The 17532-nt window shown below is 39.0% G+C and overlaps 1 protein-coding gene across 2 annotated transcripts in view; it reads right to left on the reverse strand.

Annotated features, from left to right (window-relative positions):
• LOC144582845 (uncharacterized) overlaps positions 1-14424 on the reverse strand; it is a 91260-nt gene extending 76836 nt beyond the window's left edge. The window contains exon 1 of one of the 2 annotated variants that reach the window (XM_078375458.1): positions 14156-14424. The gene's annotated coding sequence lies outside the window, so the exon portion shown is untranslated. Of the gene's footprint in view, positions 1-14145 lie in introns of both variants that reach the window. The other variant, XM_078375459.1, reaches the window with a different exon arrangement.
• Between the last annotated feature and the right edge of the window lie 3108 nt (positions 14425-17532).

The following is a 17532-nucleotide window of genomic DNA, read 5'->3' on the forward strand; positions in this document are numbered from 1 at the left end:
AAAACCATTTCTAACAAAGAGTTGCCTGTAAAATCGAGCTGCAGATATAGACAAGCAAGCTGGAAGCTTGCACAGGCGAATGCCAGCAGCTGTAACAATAGGAAGCTACTTGGGTGCCAGGCATGCTCAACCTGACGGCTTCATCTTCCTTTTTCTTTATCAACCACAAGTGCAGTAAGGGACAGACCAACATGCACTGGCCAAGTAGAAAACCTATATGCATAAGGAGATTCGGGTGGATAGCCAGCTTCTTCACGAGCTATGTAAAGCTCTCACCTGGTCCAACCCGTATTTGGACACTATGTAAATCAAACACCACCTCCTCAACAAGTCTATAAAACCTTGTGCAGTTCACCAGAAAACCAGAAAACACAGTCTTTATTCAGAATCGGCCGAATACATTCAATGCATTCAGGAGATTGGGAGACATTGTTTAAATTTTCCCCAAAACCCAGAAGAACTCAAAAGTACTCATTGTCTTCGCCTTATTGGTATTTGACTATGAATACAATAGATCCCACAGAAGCAAGTCTAGTAGAGTGGCCTTGGCAAAAGGCTAGGATTTAGGAGCAGGTTTAGGCAACTCAAGCCTTTTCGGCTTCCATTTTCTCGTCTGTACTTTCATCATTCTGATTTTTAAGAGCACCTTTGTTGAAAGTAAAGGTTCAGTGAAACAGCACAGATGAAGTCCTTCCTATTTGGTCTGGCAGGTAGTAGTTGCTCAACACGTCTTGTCTATTAATGACGACCACAATGATCATAGTGGACTAATAATGAATTGATAAAATATGATTATGTAAGTTCAAATGAGTTTTTATCTCGCCCCCTCCTCTGTTTCAGAGGCTGTATGGTTTTTATGTTCTACATTGTATGGCTTAACGTTGGCAGGTGGGGGATTTTCATAGACACATGATAAAATCAGAAGCCCCAAAACTTGTATTTTCATCACAGAAATGTATTACTTCCTTGAGTTGTGACCTGGAGAGAGTTACTTTGTCTAAGTTAACCTTACTTGTAAAAATAATCATAAATATACCTGCCCTTTCTCATCATCTCAGCCTCTCCGCAGTCAGTGTGAGGTACCATTGGTATAGTGTATATGAAGGGGTTTGCAAGCTCTGGAGTGCTATCTGTATGCTATTTTGCCTCTTCAATTGTGAGTGGTGTTTTCCCATTCTCCTTAAATGACCCAACACTACGCTCTTGGTAAAATAAATGCATTTGTGCATGAACATTTGGCAAATAATAAGAGCTGCATTTGCAAGAATTTTTCCCTTGAACAGCCAAGTGAGGCACTTGGCTGAAAAAATAGATTTTTTTCGATTCGCTTAAAATTAGAATTTCGGTATTTTACATGAGAGAGCATACTGAGTTGGTGTATATACTCCAAAAGAGAGTAGAATAAGGCATTGTATATTTTTTCTAACATACTATATTCCGAGCCATTTTCTTTTAACTTTGGGGCGCCTAGATATTATTTAGATTTTTTTCGATTCGCATAAAATTACAATTTCTGCATTTTACATGAGAGAGCCTATTGAGTTGGTGTATATCCTGCAAAACAGAGTAGAAAAGGGCATTGTATATAGAATGCTTAGCGCCTGCTTTCAGCTTTGCTGCAAACTAAAACACTGACTGACTTTGGTTAACCCCCTAACCTCTTTGAGCCTCAGTTTTTTCATCTGAAAAAATCAATGATGGTTTGAATTTCTTCCGAATATGACATTCAGTTATCTCTCTCTCCATTGTGGAAGCACTGGGAGCTATTGTTCTCCTGTGTCTGGTGGCCGTTATGACTTCTGCATTATCAAGGGGCCCTCTCTAACCTAAATAACCCCCCAAAGAAATTAAGTTTGTAATCATTTCTGCCTGGTAAGCGAAATGACAAGAGAAAAGAGCTAGTTGTCAATAGCCCTGTGGATGGCCAATTAATGGGATCTGTGCAAACAGTTGCTTATAGAGCCATAATTTGCCTTTCGTTTTCCTTTGCAACTCAGAAAAAAAGTGAATAATTTTCAAAGAGCCGCTCATTGAACATATTTTTTAAAAACATGTCATTGGCAAAAGGGGCACTTGGTTGCTTGATTGCCATATATCTCTGAGTATGTGGAACAGTTATTTTTAGCTGGGGGTAACTAGCTGAGAAGAAAGCTGCAGCATCTTGGAGGCAGAAGAATCTTTGTATGTCTTATGTTGGCATGGAGAAAGCAAAGCGAAAGGGCAGAGTATAAAAGGTTGTTAACTAGATAAGGGGTCAGCTGCATTTCCTCTGGCTGCTCAGAGGTGAGTTCCTAAAGCAATGGAGACCACATTGTGGGTGGGAATGTGTTTGCAGGGTCTAATTAGTTTACTCAAGAAGAGCAAAAAAGAGAAAGGGCTAAAAATATATAGATTGTAAAATTCATGGCTTCATTTGCTCTTCTTTGCCTTTGAAACCTTTTTAAAACCTTATAGTAGAACAATTTGTAATCCTTGAAGCCTTTTTGCTACCACTCTTGTCAGCTTGTCTAAGGCCACCATAACTTATCAGCTACTGGGGAAAGTTGTTTAAACTCTCTAAGCCTCCTTTTTTCCCACTGGTTCACTTAGGGGCACTAATTCCTAATGTTTCTGCCTGAGTTATTGTTTTTCAGATCCCATAATTGTTTGCATATGTGCTCTATAAGATGCATCACCTAGCACACGTTGTGGGCAACCTCAGTGTAGAAGTTAGGACATCTTTGTGCCTGGATTTGGCTGTTACTAACAAGACGGAACGGGGAGGAAGGGCAGAGTAGACTACTGTAGAATTTTTCTGGATTCTTTTGGTTTCTCCAGAAAATGATACTGTTCTTATATTTAAAGATAACTATCTGCCTAGGCGTATTGAAATTCTAAGGTTGACACCACTTTGCATTGATCCTAGGGCAGGGTTTCAGGATTGCTGGAGCAGCATCATCCTTTTACAGTATAGATTTCAGTCAGCAGGCTGGTCATGGCCTCCTCAGTGTGCAATCTTCTTACTGATGGTGGGCGTCAGTGGGCTGGACTCACAGTTTCCATCTCTTAGGCTGGGCAGGCCCATGGTGGCAATGGAAAAATTTCATGGGAACATACATCAGAAGTAATAAGAAATCCATCTTCTTAAAGCCTTCATAGGAGATTTCCTGAAGATTTATAAAAGGCACTTCATTGATCAAATGACTCTGATGTTTCCCCTCCCTGGAAGAAATTCAGGTCACCAGCCCACTTAAAATCATTGTGTTCTCCTTTTGCAGTAACCTCTGCTCATATAATTTCTTTATGGCATATTATATACTATTAACTTAATATCCTGATTAGTGGAGCTAGCAAACACTCAGTATCACTATAAACTGCAGTATCATAACTGACTTCCTTTAAAAATCATCTAATGTTTCTTTAAAATCACTGGTGCTTTTGTAAAGTAGTTCATATTTAGGAATATGAACATTTTATCACGCTGGAAAATTATTTGAATTCCTTTTCATTTAAAACCTATAGCTTTCTATTTAATCTAGCTTTCACAAATATTTAATTTGCCCACTATAGAAAAATCGAGTTTAGAGATAAATGTAAAGTCACTCATAGCTCCATCCAAAAGTCAACAACTCTTAATATCATTATCTTTGTTCTTGTTCTCAGTATTTTTGCTGAATCTATGTTTCGTAGAGTTTCATCATATGTCAGATAAAACTGCATATATATGAGTTTTTAAACAATACATTTTTATTGTCATAAATGAAATACACATTTAATATGGTATGACTAGGACATATAGAGAGATATAACAAAGAAAATTAAAGTCATTTAAAATCTTACCAAATCTAATAACCATAAACCTTTCGATGTATTTTCTCAGAATACTTTTTCCTATGCCTTTTATATTTTCTTGATTATCAAGTACTTCAAGCGTATAGAAAAGACAGAAACTAATATAAGCAGCAATGGAAAATTTTAAAATATGGGTATTTTTCTGCATGTGTTTCAGATTGTTTAGTTTTTGTTGTCCTTTGCCCTCCCCACGTGTCCCTTTATTTTCCTGGCAAAACAAAGCATTACAGATATAGTTGCAGCTTCCTATACTCCATTTTATTTTTCTAAAACTTACTGATATTGAAATGTCTACCTCTGGTCTACTTACTTTCCCTGCCGAATAATACTTTACCATATGGAAATACCACGATGTACAATTACATGCATAGTGCCATATACATTTGTTTACAGGTTTCTTGGGAAGAATCTCTCTTACTGTGTTTTCAGAAGAGGGATTGGTAAGTTGTAGGGGAGGCTTGTCTTCATTTTTACTATGAATTTCCAATTGTTTAAAGTAGTTGTAACAATTGGTATTCCCACAGGAAATGTGGGGAAACTTGTTTTGTGTTTGGCTTCACTTGATATTCCTAGGCTTCTACTTTCTGTTTGCCAATCTTATGAATGTAAAATGGTATGTTTTAATTTATATTGTGCGCAGACTTTATTATTCGGGACACATGTAACCTTTCTCATGCACCACTGTCATGGATTTGTTTTCAATTTAACTCATTTATTACGCACGGAAAATTGTGAGGTTTCTCAAAGATGGCGATGAGAACTGCTGATGGATTTGCTGCATTAGATCCACCCTCTCCAGCTCTGGCCCTCTAGTGTCAGTATTTCTGCCTTCCATTTCTAGTGCTTCCTCTTTTCAGGTTCTGGGAACATTCTGGCTGTAGAAATCAGTTGCAGTAATTGGAAGAACTTTTACTAAAGTGACTTACTTGTCTTCTTACCTAGTAATTATGCAGACTGTAAAATATATTTATGAAAAAATTCAAGTTATATACAAAACCAGACACTACCAAAGCATATACAAAGTTCATGATCCCTTTTATTTTTCTCTTTTTCCTCTTCCAATATATAACCACTTGTAGAGAGCCCCTACTATTTCCTTTGTATTTATGTTTATGTCCAAATGCAATAGATATTCTCTAACATATCTCCTTGGATCCATAAGAAGAAGGTGAATGTAATTTTTAAAAATGAATATGATATCTCTACATTAGCACAGTATTGCATTATACGGAAATAAGAGAAAGAATCTAACTCTTCCATGGACATTTAGGTTGCTTGTAGTTTTCTATTATTTTAAACAGTGTTGTGGAAAACGTTCTTGTAAATGTCTTTGGACATCGATGTGAAAATTGTCTTAGGAGATATTTGTAGAAATGCTATTTACATGGTCTTTTTTGCCTACTTTATTCATTTTTATTTAGAACATTTTATAGAACTTTAGGAATTGGTGACTTCTAAGTAGGTGTAAAACACAGTACCGGGCCAGGCATGGTGGCTCACACCTGTAATCCCAGCACTTCGGGAGGCCGAGGCAGGTGGATCACGAGGTCAAGAGATCGAGACCATCCTGGTCAACATGGTGAAACCCCATCTCTACTAAAGATACAAAAAATTAGCTGGGCATGGTGGTGCGTTCCTGTAGTCCCAGCTACTTGGGAGGCTGAGGCACGAGAATTGCCTGAACCCAGAAGGCGGAGCTTGCAGTGAGCCGAGATCACGCCATTGCACTTCAGCCTGGGTGGCATGAGCAAAACTCCATCTCAAAAACAAAACAAACAAAAAAAAAACACAGTACCTGGATTCTCTGAGCTTTATGTTCTGTTTGAAGCAGGGGAAGTGACAGTAACTACCTGTTAGGGTGATTTTGAGGATTAAATGAGATACTGTGTACAAAGTTTATAGCATGGGTTTTGGATCACAGCAGAGACTAGAAAGTTCAGTTTTGCCTCTTCTTAGTCGGTCCCGAGCCCAAATATACTTTTAAATATTCTTTCAGAACAGATTTTAAAGTTTGATAGAAATAGAATTATATTGTGATCACTCCATATGTAAGGTTTCTTTTAGTCAAGAAAATTTTTTTGATATTCAGCCATGTTGTTGCACATGTCAATAGTTCTTTCCTTTTTTATCCTCCTATCTCAGGTCTTAAAAAAGGAATACTGCAAAAAAAATGAAACAATATTTCCACTTTTGGTCTACAGTTAACATTGTTCTCAAGTATCACTAACAGGTTCCCATGGAGAGAAAAATTTATTTTCTGTCCACAACATAACAGGAATTATAACAGATGCAGAAGGCCTACTAGCCCTGTGTGAAAATCATCATGTTGACTATATTTCTCAAAAGTTAAACTCAGGTGTAGGGGCAGCTGTCAGTCTGTTTCCTCACTATCAATCCCACCACTTTTATTTTTTCATTTGGGGAAAAATAATAATGACTGTAAGAACAATGAAAAAATAATAAAAGGACAGGAAAAAGGTTGAATGCACTGGCTGTGGCAGGGAGCAATCAGAAATGGTTTGTTATTTCCCTTCACTTTATCAAAGTTGCGACGTGGACTCATTCTTACCCACCTGTTGGGTAGAATCTTTGATATTTTCTATTTCACTGAGCAATTTAAGATATTAAGAAATTCTGTCTAGTTCAAAACAGGAGCAGAAAACCAAGCACCACACTTTCTCACTCATAATTGGGAGTCGAACAGTGAGAACACATGGACACAGGGAGGGAACAACACACATTGGGGCCAGTTGGGGGTCAGAGGAGGGTGAGACCGGGAGACCATTAGGACAAATAGCTAGTGCATGTGAAGCTTAAAACCTAGATGAACGGTTGATAGGTGCAGCAAAGCACCATGGTACACATATACCTATATAATAAACCTACACATTCTGAACCTGTATCCTGGAGCTTAAGAAAAATCCTGTTTAGTTTAATTTCCAAACTCAAAAATCTCATTCAGCTGAAAACTTAACGCTTTTTTACATATTTAACACATAAAATAATCAACAATGAAAACAGGTAGAGGTTGAGCATCTCTGATCCATAAACCCCAAAATCCAAAATATTCCAAGATCTGAAATTCATCCACATCGATGGCTGAGATAGCGATATGTGTGCTTTCTGATGGTTCAATGTATACAAACTTTGATTCGTGCACAAAATTGCTAAAAATATGTAAAATTTTATTTGCGTTATGTGTATGAGGTGTACGTAAACATAGGTGAATTTTGTGTTTAGACTTCAGTTATATCTTTAAGAGATCTCTTTATGTATATGTAAATGTTCCAAAATATGAAAAAAGTTTAAAATCCAAAACTCTTCTAGTCCCAAGGAATTCAGATAAGGAATATTCAACCACTACATCTAATAAGTCATGGATACTTTAAAATGAAATTTTAAAAGTATTTAAAGAGTCCAAAAGACATCAGGAGAAAAGGGACAGGACAAAAAGTGGGGAAGGGGATGCAAACAAAAACAAACAGAATAATGAAACAAACCATTCAATTGTAAGCTTGAATCCAATTACATCATTCAACCACTAATAAATCTATATTTAATAACGTTAAATGTTATTGAATCATACCACATACTCCAATTAAAGTGCCAGAATTGATTTAAAAAACCCACAAGACCCAGTGCTGTATATGAAATACACACTTTGAATAGAAAAAAAGAAGACAAATATACATAGGTCTAAATAAGTACATTTGAATTTTTTTAAGACAGTGTCCTACTCTATCTCCTAGGCTGGAGTACAGTGGTGCAATCTCTGCTCACTGTAAACTCCGCCTCCTGGGTTCGAGCAATTCTCCTGCCTCAGCCTTTTGAGTAGCCGGGAATACAGAAACCTGCCACCATGCCTAGCTAAATGTTGGGGTATTTTTAATAAAGCTGGGGTTTCACTGCATTGGGTAGGCTTGTCCTAAACTTTTGACCTCAAGTGATCTACCTGCCTCAGCCTCCCAAAGTGCTGGGATTGCAGGTGAGCCATTGTACCTGACCCTAAATGAGTACATTTAAAATGATATACTATGCAAACAGTCAGCAATGGAAGTGTGAAGAAGCTATATTAATACCAAATAAAATATGCTTAAGTCAAAACAGTATTTCCAAAGATAAAGAGGGATAGTTCATGATTACAGAAGAGTCATTTCATCAAAAAAATGGATTAAAAATAATTTGTGCATCAATTTGCACAAAACAAAATTGAACTAAAGGAATAAACAAACAATCCACAATTTTGATTGGTGATTTTAATACCCATCTCCCAAGCAATTGATAGATAAACTAGACAAAATCTTAGTCAAGATGCAGATGACCTGAACAACACTCTCCACCATCTTAAACAAACCAATGGAAGACGACAACCTATAACCACAGAATACTGTATGTTTCAAGTACATGTAGTGTTCACTAGGATAGGTCACATGCTAGGTCGTAAAACAAGACTGAATAGATTAAATCAAATTGAATTCATGCAGTGTATGTTACCTGACCACAATAGGATTAAAACAGAAATTAACAATAAGAGAACTAGGAAAGCTCCAAGTACTTGGAGATTAAATATAATACACAAGCCCAAGAAGAAAGCAAAAGGTAGAATATAAAATATTTTATTCTAAGGGATAATCAAAATACAACATGCCAACACTTATGAATTACAGCTATGGGAGTTCCCAGAGGGAAGTATAGCCGTACATGCTTATACTGCAATAGAAGAAAAAGAGAAAGGTCTAAAATCAATGACGTAAATGTTCACCTAAAGAAGATTGAAAACACACACACACACAGAGCAAAGAAAACTCCAACGAAGTAGTAAGAAGGAAACAATAAAGGTAAAAGTGCAGAGATAAACCAAATTGAAGACAGACAAAATAATAGAGAAAACTAACAAAGCAAAGAAGCTGGTTGTTTTAAAATATCAACATTAATAAACCTTAAGCTACTCTGATCATGAAAAAAAGAGAGGAAACACAAATGGTCAGTATCAATATCAGAAGTGAAAGCGAAGTGAAACTATCACTACAGATCCTGCAGACGTGAAAAGGATAATAAGAGACTATCATAAACAACGTCATGGTGACAAATTCTGCAACTTAGATGAAATGAACAAAGTATCTGAAAAATACAACAAAAACTAACACGAATTTTGCAGAAAATGTGTCCGGGAAAATTAAAAGATACATTAAACAAAAGAATATGCAAGCCACAGCCTGACAGAAAATGGTCATAAATCTATTTTCAGTAAAGAGCCTGATTTCCAGAATATAGAAAGCAGTTTTATAACCTGAAAATAAGGCTGGGCACAGTGGCTCACACCTGTAGTGCCAGTACTTTGGGAGGCCGAGGAGGATGAATGGCTTAAGGCCAGGAGTTTGAGACTAGTCTGGGCAACATGGTGAGACCCTGATACCTAGTATAAGTACAAAAATTTAGCCTTGTATGTTGGCTAATATCAATACAAAAAGTTAGCCTGGTATCAGCTAATTGGGAGACTGAGGTGGGAGGATCGCTTGAGCCCAGGAAGCAGAGGCTGTAGTGAGCCAAGATTGCACCATTGCCTTCCAGCCTGGATGACAGAACAACTAAAAGAAAAAAAGAGAAAAATTACTGTTTAGAAGGGGAAAAAATTGGGGGAGCCACTTTGCAAAGATAATATACAAGTGGGACAAAATGGTTAACATCAAGGAAATGCAGATTAAAACCACAGTGAGATACTACTACACACCCCACAAAATAACTAGGTTGGGAAAGACTAAACACCAAATGTTGGCAAGAATACAGCACAACTATAACTATTGCTAATGGGACTATAAAACAGTACAACTACTTTGTCAAATTTCTGGAATTTTCTTATAGAACGAATATACATCTCATCTATAATAAATTTCCGAGTTAGGAATCTACCCCAATTAGTGAAAATACATGTTAATAAAAATACTTACAGAAGACCACAATAGCTTTACTCATAATAATCAAAAGTTGAAAATATTTCTGGTGACCACAAATAGAGGATCAGGTAGCGAACTACGTTATTTCATAGCATGAAATACTACTCAGCAATAAAAATGAAAGAGATACTGATATGTGTAACCTGACTGATAAATATAAAAATTATTTTGTGGACTGAAGGGAGCCTTATATATAGGGTTATCACAACATGATTCAAGTTATGTGGAATTTCTAAAGTTGGCAAACTTAGTCTACAATGAAAAAAATCCAAGGGTACAGAGCTGGAGACTGAGACAAGTCATGAGGAAACTTTCTGGGATTGTATTAGTCCGTTTTTTCACTGCTGATAAAGACATACCTGATACTGGGTACTTTATTCAAAAAAGGTTTAAGGGACTCACAGTTGCACCTGGCTGGGGAGGCGTCATCATCACGGCAGAAAGTCAAAGGGACATCTTACATGGTGGCAGACAAGAGAGAAATGAGAAACAAGCAAAAGGGCTTTCCTCTTATAGAAGCATCAGCTCTTGTGAGACTTATTCACTATCACAAGAACAGTATGGGGGAAACTGTCACCATGATTAAATTCTCTCCCACCAGGTCCCTCCCACAACACGTGGGAATTCTGGGAGCTACAATTCAAGAAGAGATTTGGGTGAGGACACAGCCAAACCATATCAGGGATTATAGTAATGTTCTTTATTTGATAGAGTTTTGGGTTACACATATGTATACTTTTGTCAAAATTCGGTAAATACATACTTAAAATTTTTGCATTTCATCCTTTGTAAACTTTACACCAAAAGGAAAAAAAAAGGTACCAAATTCTAGTTAATGCACGTTGAGTTACTGATGTCTGCAATTTACTTTAAAATGCCTAAAAACTATAATGGATTACTGGATGGATAGAAAGATGGATCTATGGATGGACATGAGATAAAACAAGACTCCAAGTTGGTGACGATACAGTTAAAGTGTTCACTGTAAAGTTTTTTCAACTTTGTTGTACGTTCATAAATGTTCATGATAAAATATCAACGAAAACAATTTTCATCCCTCCTCCTCTGTGACAGCCTCAGCCTGAGAAACCCACAGTGGGAAGGGAAAGGAGGGCAGTGTGTTTGTTTATGACCACCCACCCTCACTTCTTAGCAGTGCTTTCTGGCTCTTCTAGGGTTGGATAGGGGCAGGGAGAATGGAGAGACAGAGGAACAGATAGGGCTTTATTGAATAGTTCAGCTGTATTATGGTGTCACATTTTAGGAGCAGTCATGCAGTTTTGGGCCCTTTCTCATGCGTTCCTGAGAAATTCTCCTGGTAGGGATCTCTGACAGCAGTTCACTACCTCAGGTAATACAGTTTCTAGGAAGCCACTAAGAGCCCTCCTACCACCTGCCTCTGGGGGTCCTGGGCAGCCTCTTCCTTACCCCTGGCAGGAAGCTTTTCAGGGCAGCGTCCTCCTTAAAATCAACGGTTTTCTCCATTATGGAATTCCTATTTGGCCCATATAAAACATGCAAACACCTTTGTTTGGCTTAACTTGAAGTACGGGCCACTCCCAGCTTTAGTCTTTATCGCTTCTATCTGCCCCATTATTTCAACTTGGCCACAGCCTTTTGCCTTTGGATTGTATTCAGATGGGATAGCAGTTCCCGTGTTCTCCAGCCTTCAGGGACTTGAGCTAATCAGTTTGAATTGTTAATTAGAAGTTCCTGTTCATGCAGCTCGTTAGCTTTAAAATGAAGCAGCAGCATTTTCCCATCCATGAGAATTGGGTGAGGAGGGAGTTCATACAACACACAACCCTTTCAAAAGTCTTCAGTGTAATTAAAAAAAAATGCCCAGTGTGGTGGCTCACATCTGTAATCCCAGTACTTTGGGCAGCTCAGGTAGGCAGATCATAAGGTCAGGCTTTGGAGACTACCCTGGCAAACATGGGGAGACATTCATTCCCAAAGCAAAATTTTGGAATTGTAATTCCAAAAGCAAAAATCCAACCACAAAAGATAAAGTCTTAATCAGTAGAGCTTTACAGAAGGAAGTAATGTAGGTAGTAAGGGCACTTTTGGAAATGTCTGGAATCAGAGGAGTCGATGTATCACCTGTTAGAAATTGTACTCGCTTGGTAGCAAAATTTTCCTTGTGTTCACTTAAAATAATAGTCTTGTTGTTTTAAAACCAACGCACAGTCAGAGGGTGACTTCGATGTTTATTTTTTATTCTCTTTGCCTTCTTGTTTTAAGAATGGATTTTTCCTAAATTCTAATTATTATTGTAACTTACATAAGTGCAGCCGATTTTGCTTTTAAGGATAAAACTACATTTAAGTAGCTTTGTCTGAATTATCAAAACCAGGCCCTGAAGAAGTGAGTTCCTAAAGGGTAGGAACTTTGCTTATGTCTATATCTCAGTTGTGTTAAACAGAATAACTGGCGCAAATTAGCAAATGATGCACTGAGGAATCATAGAACAAAAGACTCTATGAAGAACTAAGTTTCAGATTCAGGGTGACGCTAAGGAGCTAGTGTACCAGAGGATGGTATGCCTTCTGCAATCACAAAAGCAGAATTCAGTCTGATCTGGGCTCTAAGAAGTGCTCCTTGAGACCTGAAATTTTATCCTAACACTGCCACTAACAGGTTAAGTCAGAAAGAGTTCACTTCCCAGAGCTTTCGATTTCTGGTTTCCAAATCAGCACAATGAGAAACTGAAAAGAAGGAAAGAGGAAAAAAAGAGAGGGTCAGAGATCCCTCCTGCTTGTACAATGCCATGATTTGGACACAGGGTTTGGGCAACCATGGCCCATCCACCAATTCCTGCCTGTCGTCTCTTGTCAGACAGCTCATGAGCCACGAATGTGAAAGAATTCAAAAAAGTAACAATATCTTGGGACATGTCAACAATTATATAAAATGCAATTTTCAGTTCTCATAAAAGTACTTTGGAACTCAGCCCCACTCCTTTATTACCCATTTCTATGGCTGCTTTCACACCACAACCACAGAGATGAGTAGCTGTGACAGAGACCATATGGGCTGCCGAGCCTAAAATATTTACTGCCTAGACCTTTCCAGAAAAAAAAAAAGGATTGCTGATCTTTTACATAGACAATCAAGCAAGCGATCACCTGAGAACATTAAAATCTGTGTCTAGGACAAATGGGGCCTATATAAACTAGGGAATAATCTTCCCCACTACTTATGCAAGAACATTCACCCTTGAGAGAGCAGGCTACATGGCTTGGCAGCACTACTGCCACCAATCCAGACTTCCCCTCACCTGTGCCCTATAAGTGACCAGCATTTCTAGGCATCCGTGGAGCAGCGGGGTGCATTCTCATGGCTGGCCCCACACCTTCCCTTCCTCCTGCTTCCTCACATTCTATTTTCTGAGTGGTTGTCAAAGGAACGCTGAATTTTGCTGTCACTTTTTCAGACCCCAATTCCACTTATGACAGTCTTGGTACCAGGAAGCATTCCAAGCTCCTATCTCATCACCACAACCGCCTGCTTCTCACTTAGTCCAGACGAGCTTGCCACAGTGCACTTGCTTTTTAATCGCTCTCTCTCTTCTTGCCTTCACCTCCTCTCCCTCCCTCTCTCCCTGGCTCTTTCTGTCACACGGGTGTGTGCACATACACAAGTTCCGATCAGATAAAAGAAGAAACACTTTTTAAGTTTCTTTCTAGGCCTAATAGAAAATTCTTTTTTTTTTTTTTACAAAAACAGAGCTGTTTTTTTCCATTGCAAAAAATAATAAAATAGATTTATGAGGTACAGAGGCGTGCAGAAAAGTATTTTAGAAGTGGAGTCAGAACTCTACTGTGGAAAGGGGGCTTTCTTTGTGCCCCCTCGCACTCATGGACACCATCTCTAATGCACCGTTCACGCCTAGACCCACGCCTCAGCCTTTCCGGGGGTCGTTCAGAGCCACCTGCCAGGCAGGCACTACCACGCCGGCCTCTCCGGAGCACAGACTTCTGCTCCGTCTACATCCCAGCCTGTGCACCCGAAGGGACCCAACAGCTGAGTCCCAGCCCCACTGCGGCAGAGGTCAGGGACCAGCACGCACACCCTCAAGTCTACATGAAGACCCTCACCGAGACTGTCGCCAGCACCGACCCCTGGATCACCCCGGCCCTGGGCGACGGATGGGGGTCTGGGGCGCATGCCCCAGAGGCATGGAGGCAGAGAGGAGGCCAGCGGAAGTTAGAGGTCACTGGGACAGGCTTGTCTTCCCCTCCCTTCCAGCAGTGGCGGGCCCCAGTCCCCACCCCTCTCCCAGGCCCCCGGTCTGGTGGCACCATGGCCACAAAGGGCAGCGAGGGTGCGTGCCCGACGCCTCGGTGCCTCGTGGTACCTGAACCCACTTGGTCGAGTGGCAGCTGCACCGCATCGCCGAGGGGCCGCAGCAGGGTGGAGTCCGTGGTACTGGCGGTGCCGGAGGGCGATGGAAAGTCTTAGACTAGGGACTGCTCTCCACCTTACGCCCAGTGCCGCCCGCGCTCATTGCGAGTGACCGCTCCCTCGCCTCCAACTTCCAGCAACTCCCAACGCTGGTTCTCCACGTTGTGCACGCAGGCGCGGACAGCTGCCCACAGCACAATCCCGGCGTGGAACCCTGACGCGGCAGGCAATCAGAGAGCGCCGGCTGCACAGCGCCCCTCCCCCGTGCTGAGGGGCGGGGCAAAGGGAGGAGGCTCACGGGAAGGTTGTAGCCTGAGGGCGCCTCCTGGGCCGAGTGGGATGCCTTTCTGGGGTGAAACTTTAGAAGGGTGTCGTTGCCCCTTCGCCCCTCCCTTTTTGCTCCCTGGAATGTCATGGCCATCCACCTCTCTCTAGGAGGGACAGCACGCAACCTAGGGGTGGGCAGTGGCCCCCCAAAAAAACAGCAAAGTGAGGGACGTCCAAAGCATTGCTGGGGACATTGGGGACCAAGCTTGGGCCTGGGAGGAGGGGAACGGTGAACCAAACCTAGCTGAAAAGCCCTTTTGTCTTCAAAACTGCTGTGTAAAAGCCCAAAGTGGAAAACAATCCCGTGGTCTGACCCTTTCAGTCCCCCTCCAGCTGCACCTCAGCCATCCAGGCGGAGCCAGGTGTTCCTGGGTTGGATGCCTGTGGTTGCGGGGAGATGGACTCACCTTTGTTGCGTTAAAATTTAGTTCTTTGGTAGCCACCCGCTCTTATTGAACGTCCTGCCTTCCTCCTCAAAGAGGTGGTTTCTAAGCATCCCTTCACCCCCTGAGCACAGTCACCCTCAGACTTTTGAATTCTGCATGTCCGCATACCTTCTGGGTGTTGAGGGAGGGTTATATACATGTGTAATTCATTTGCCCAAAACTTCATAAAAGTAATCCATTTGGGCTCTTTGAAAATGCAACATCAAGTTTTGTTCAGCAGACGTTTAGAAGAGGAATGCCACAGGAGGGTTCCTAATTCCCCTTGGGAGCTCAAGACTTAAGGGATTGGCAGTTTGTGATTTGGGTAAAAATAGTGTTTACTGGGAGTTTAACTACATGTTTTAATACTTTTGGTAGAATAGCTCAATAATAAAAAAGATTTTATTACATTCAGGACTGAATAAAGACTGTTACAAAAAATACACAATGCCTTATTCTACTTAGTTTTGGATTATATACACCAACTCAGTATGCTCGCTCAGGGAAAATACCGAAATTTTAATTTTATGCGAATCGAAAAAAATCTAAATATTATCTAGGCACCCCAATGTTAAAAGCAAAATTGCTGTGAATATAATCTGTCAGAAAAAATATACAATGCCCTTTTGTACTCTGTTTTGGAGTATATACACCAATTCAATATGCTCTCTCATGTAAACTACCAAAATTCTAACTTTATGCGAATTGAAAAAAATCTAAATATTATCTAGGCACCCCAATGTTAAAAGGAAAATTGCTCTGAATATAATCTGTCATAAAAAATATACAATGCCGTTTTCTACTGTGTTTTGCAGTATATACACCAACTAAATATGCCCTCTCATGTAAAATAGCGAAATTTTAATTTTACGCAAATCGAAAAAAATCTAAATAATATCTAGGCCTCCCACAGCTAAAAGAAAATGGCTCTGAATATAGTCTGTTAGTTAAAATATACAATACCTTATTCTACTCTGTTTTGGAGTATATACAGCAACTCCGTATGCTCTCTCATGTAAAATACAGAAATTCTAATTTTACCCGAATCGAAAAAATCTAAATACGATCTAGGCAACCCAATATTAAAAACAAAATTGCTCTGAATCAAATCTGTCAGAAAAAATATACAATGACCTATTCTACTCTGTGTTGGAGTATATACACCACCTCCATATGCTCTCTCATGTAAAATACAGAAATTCTATATTTAAGCGAATCGAAAAAAATCTACATTTTATCTAGGCACCTTAATGTTAATAGAAAAATTGCTCTGAATATAATCTTTCAGAATAAATATACAATGCCTTACTCTACTCTGTTTTGGAGTATATACACCAACTCAGTATGCTCTCTCATGTCAAATACCGAAATTCGAATTTTACGTGAATTGAAAAAAATCTAAATAATATGTAGGCACCCGAAAGCTAAAAGAAAATGGCTCTGGAAATTTTCTGTAAGAAAAAATATACAATGCCCTATTCTACTCTCTTGGAGTATATACACCAACTCAGTATGCTCTCTCATGTAAAATAGCGTATTTCTAATTTTACGTGAATCAAAAATAATCTAAATTTTTTCAGGCACCCAAAAGATAAAAGCAAAATTACTCTGAATATAATCTGTCAGAAAATATATACAACGCCCTATTCTACTCTGTTTTGGAATATATGCACCAACTCCGTATGCTCTCTCATGTAAAATACAGAAATTCTATATTTAAGCGAATCGAAAAATATCTAAATATTATCTAGGCACCTCAATGTTAAAAGCAAAATTGCTCTAAATATAATCTGTCAAAAAAATATACAATGCCTTATTCTACCCTGTTTTGGAGTATATACATAAACTCAGTGTGCTCTCTCATGTAAAATACCGAAATTCTAATTTTACGTGAATTGAAAAAAATCTAAATATTGTCTAGGCACCTGAATGTTAAAAGCAAAATTGCTCTGAATATAATATGTTCAGAAAAAATATACAATGCCCTTTTCTACTCTGTTTTGGATTATATACACCAACTCAATATGCTCTCTCATGTAACAAAACGAAATTCTAATTTTACCTTAATCGAAAAAAATCTAAATAATATCTAGGTGCCGCAAAGTTAATAGAAACTGGCTCTGAATATAGTCTGTTAGAGAAACTATACAATGCCTTATTCTACTCTGTTTTGCAGTATATACACCAACTCCATAAGCTCTCTCACGTAAAAAACCGAAATTCTAAATTTACACGAATCGAAAAGAATCTAAATAATATCTAGGCGTCCCAAAGTTAAAGGAAACTGGCTATGAATATAGTGTGTTAGAGAACATATACAATGCCTTATTCTACTCTGTTTTGGAGTATATACACCAACTCAGTATGCTCTCTCATGTAAAATACAGATATTCTAATTTTACCCGAATCGAAAAAATCTAAATATTATCTAGGCACCCCAATGTTAAAAAGAAAATTTCTCTGAATATAATTTGTCAGAATAAATATAAAATTCCCTATTCTCTTCTGTTTTGGAGTATATACACCAACTCCATATGCTCTCTCATGTAAAATACAAAAATTCTATATTTAAGGGAATCGACATAAAT

This window comes from Callithrix jacchus, chromosome 5 (assembly GCF_049354715.1).
Source record: "Callithrix jacchus isolate 240 chromosome 5, calJac240_pri, whole genome shotgun sequence".
Taxonomy (NCBI): domain Eukaryota; kingdom Metazoa; phylum Chordata; class Mammalia; order Primates; family Cebidae; genus Callithrix; species Callithrix jacchus.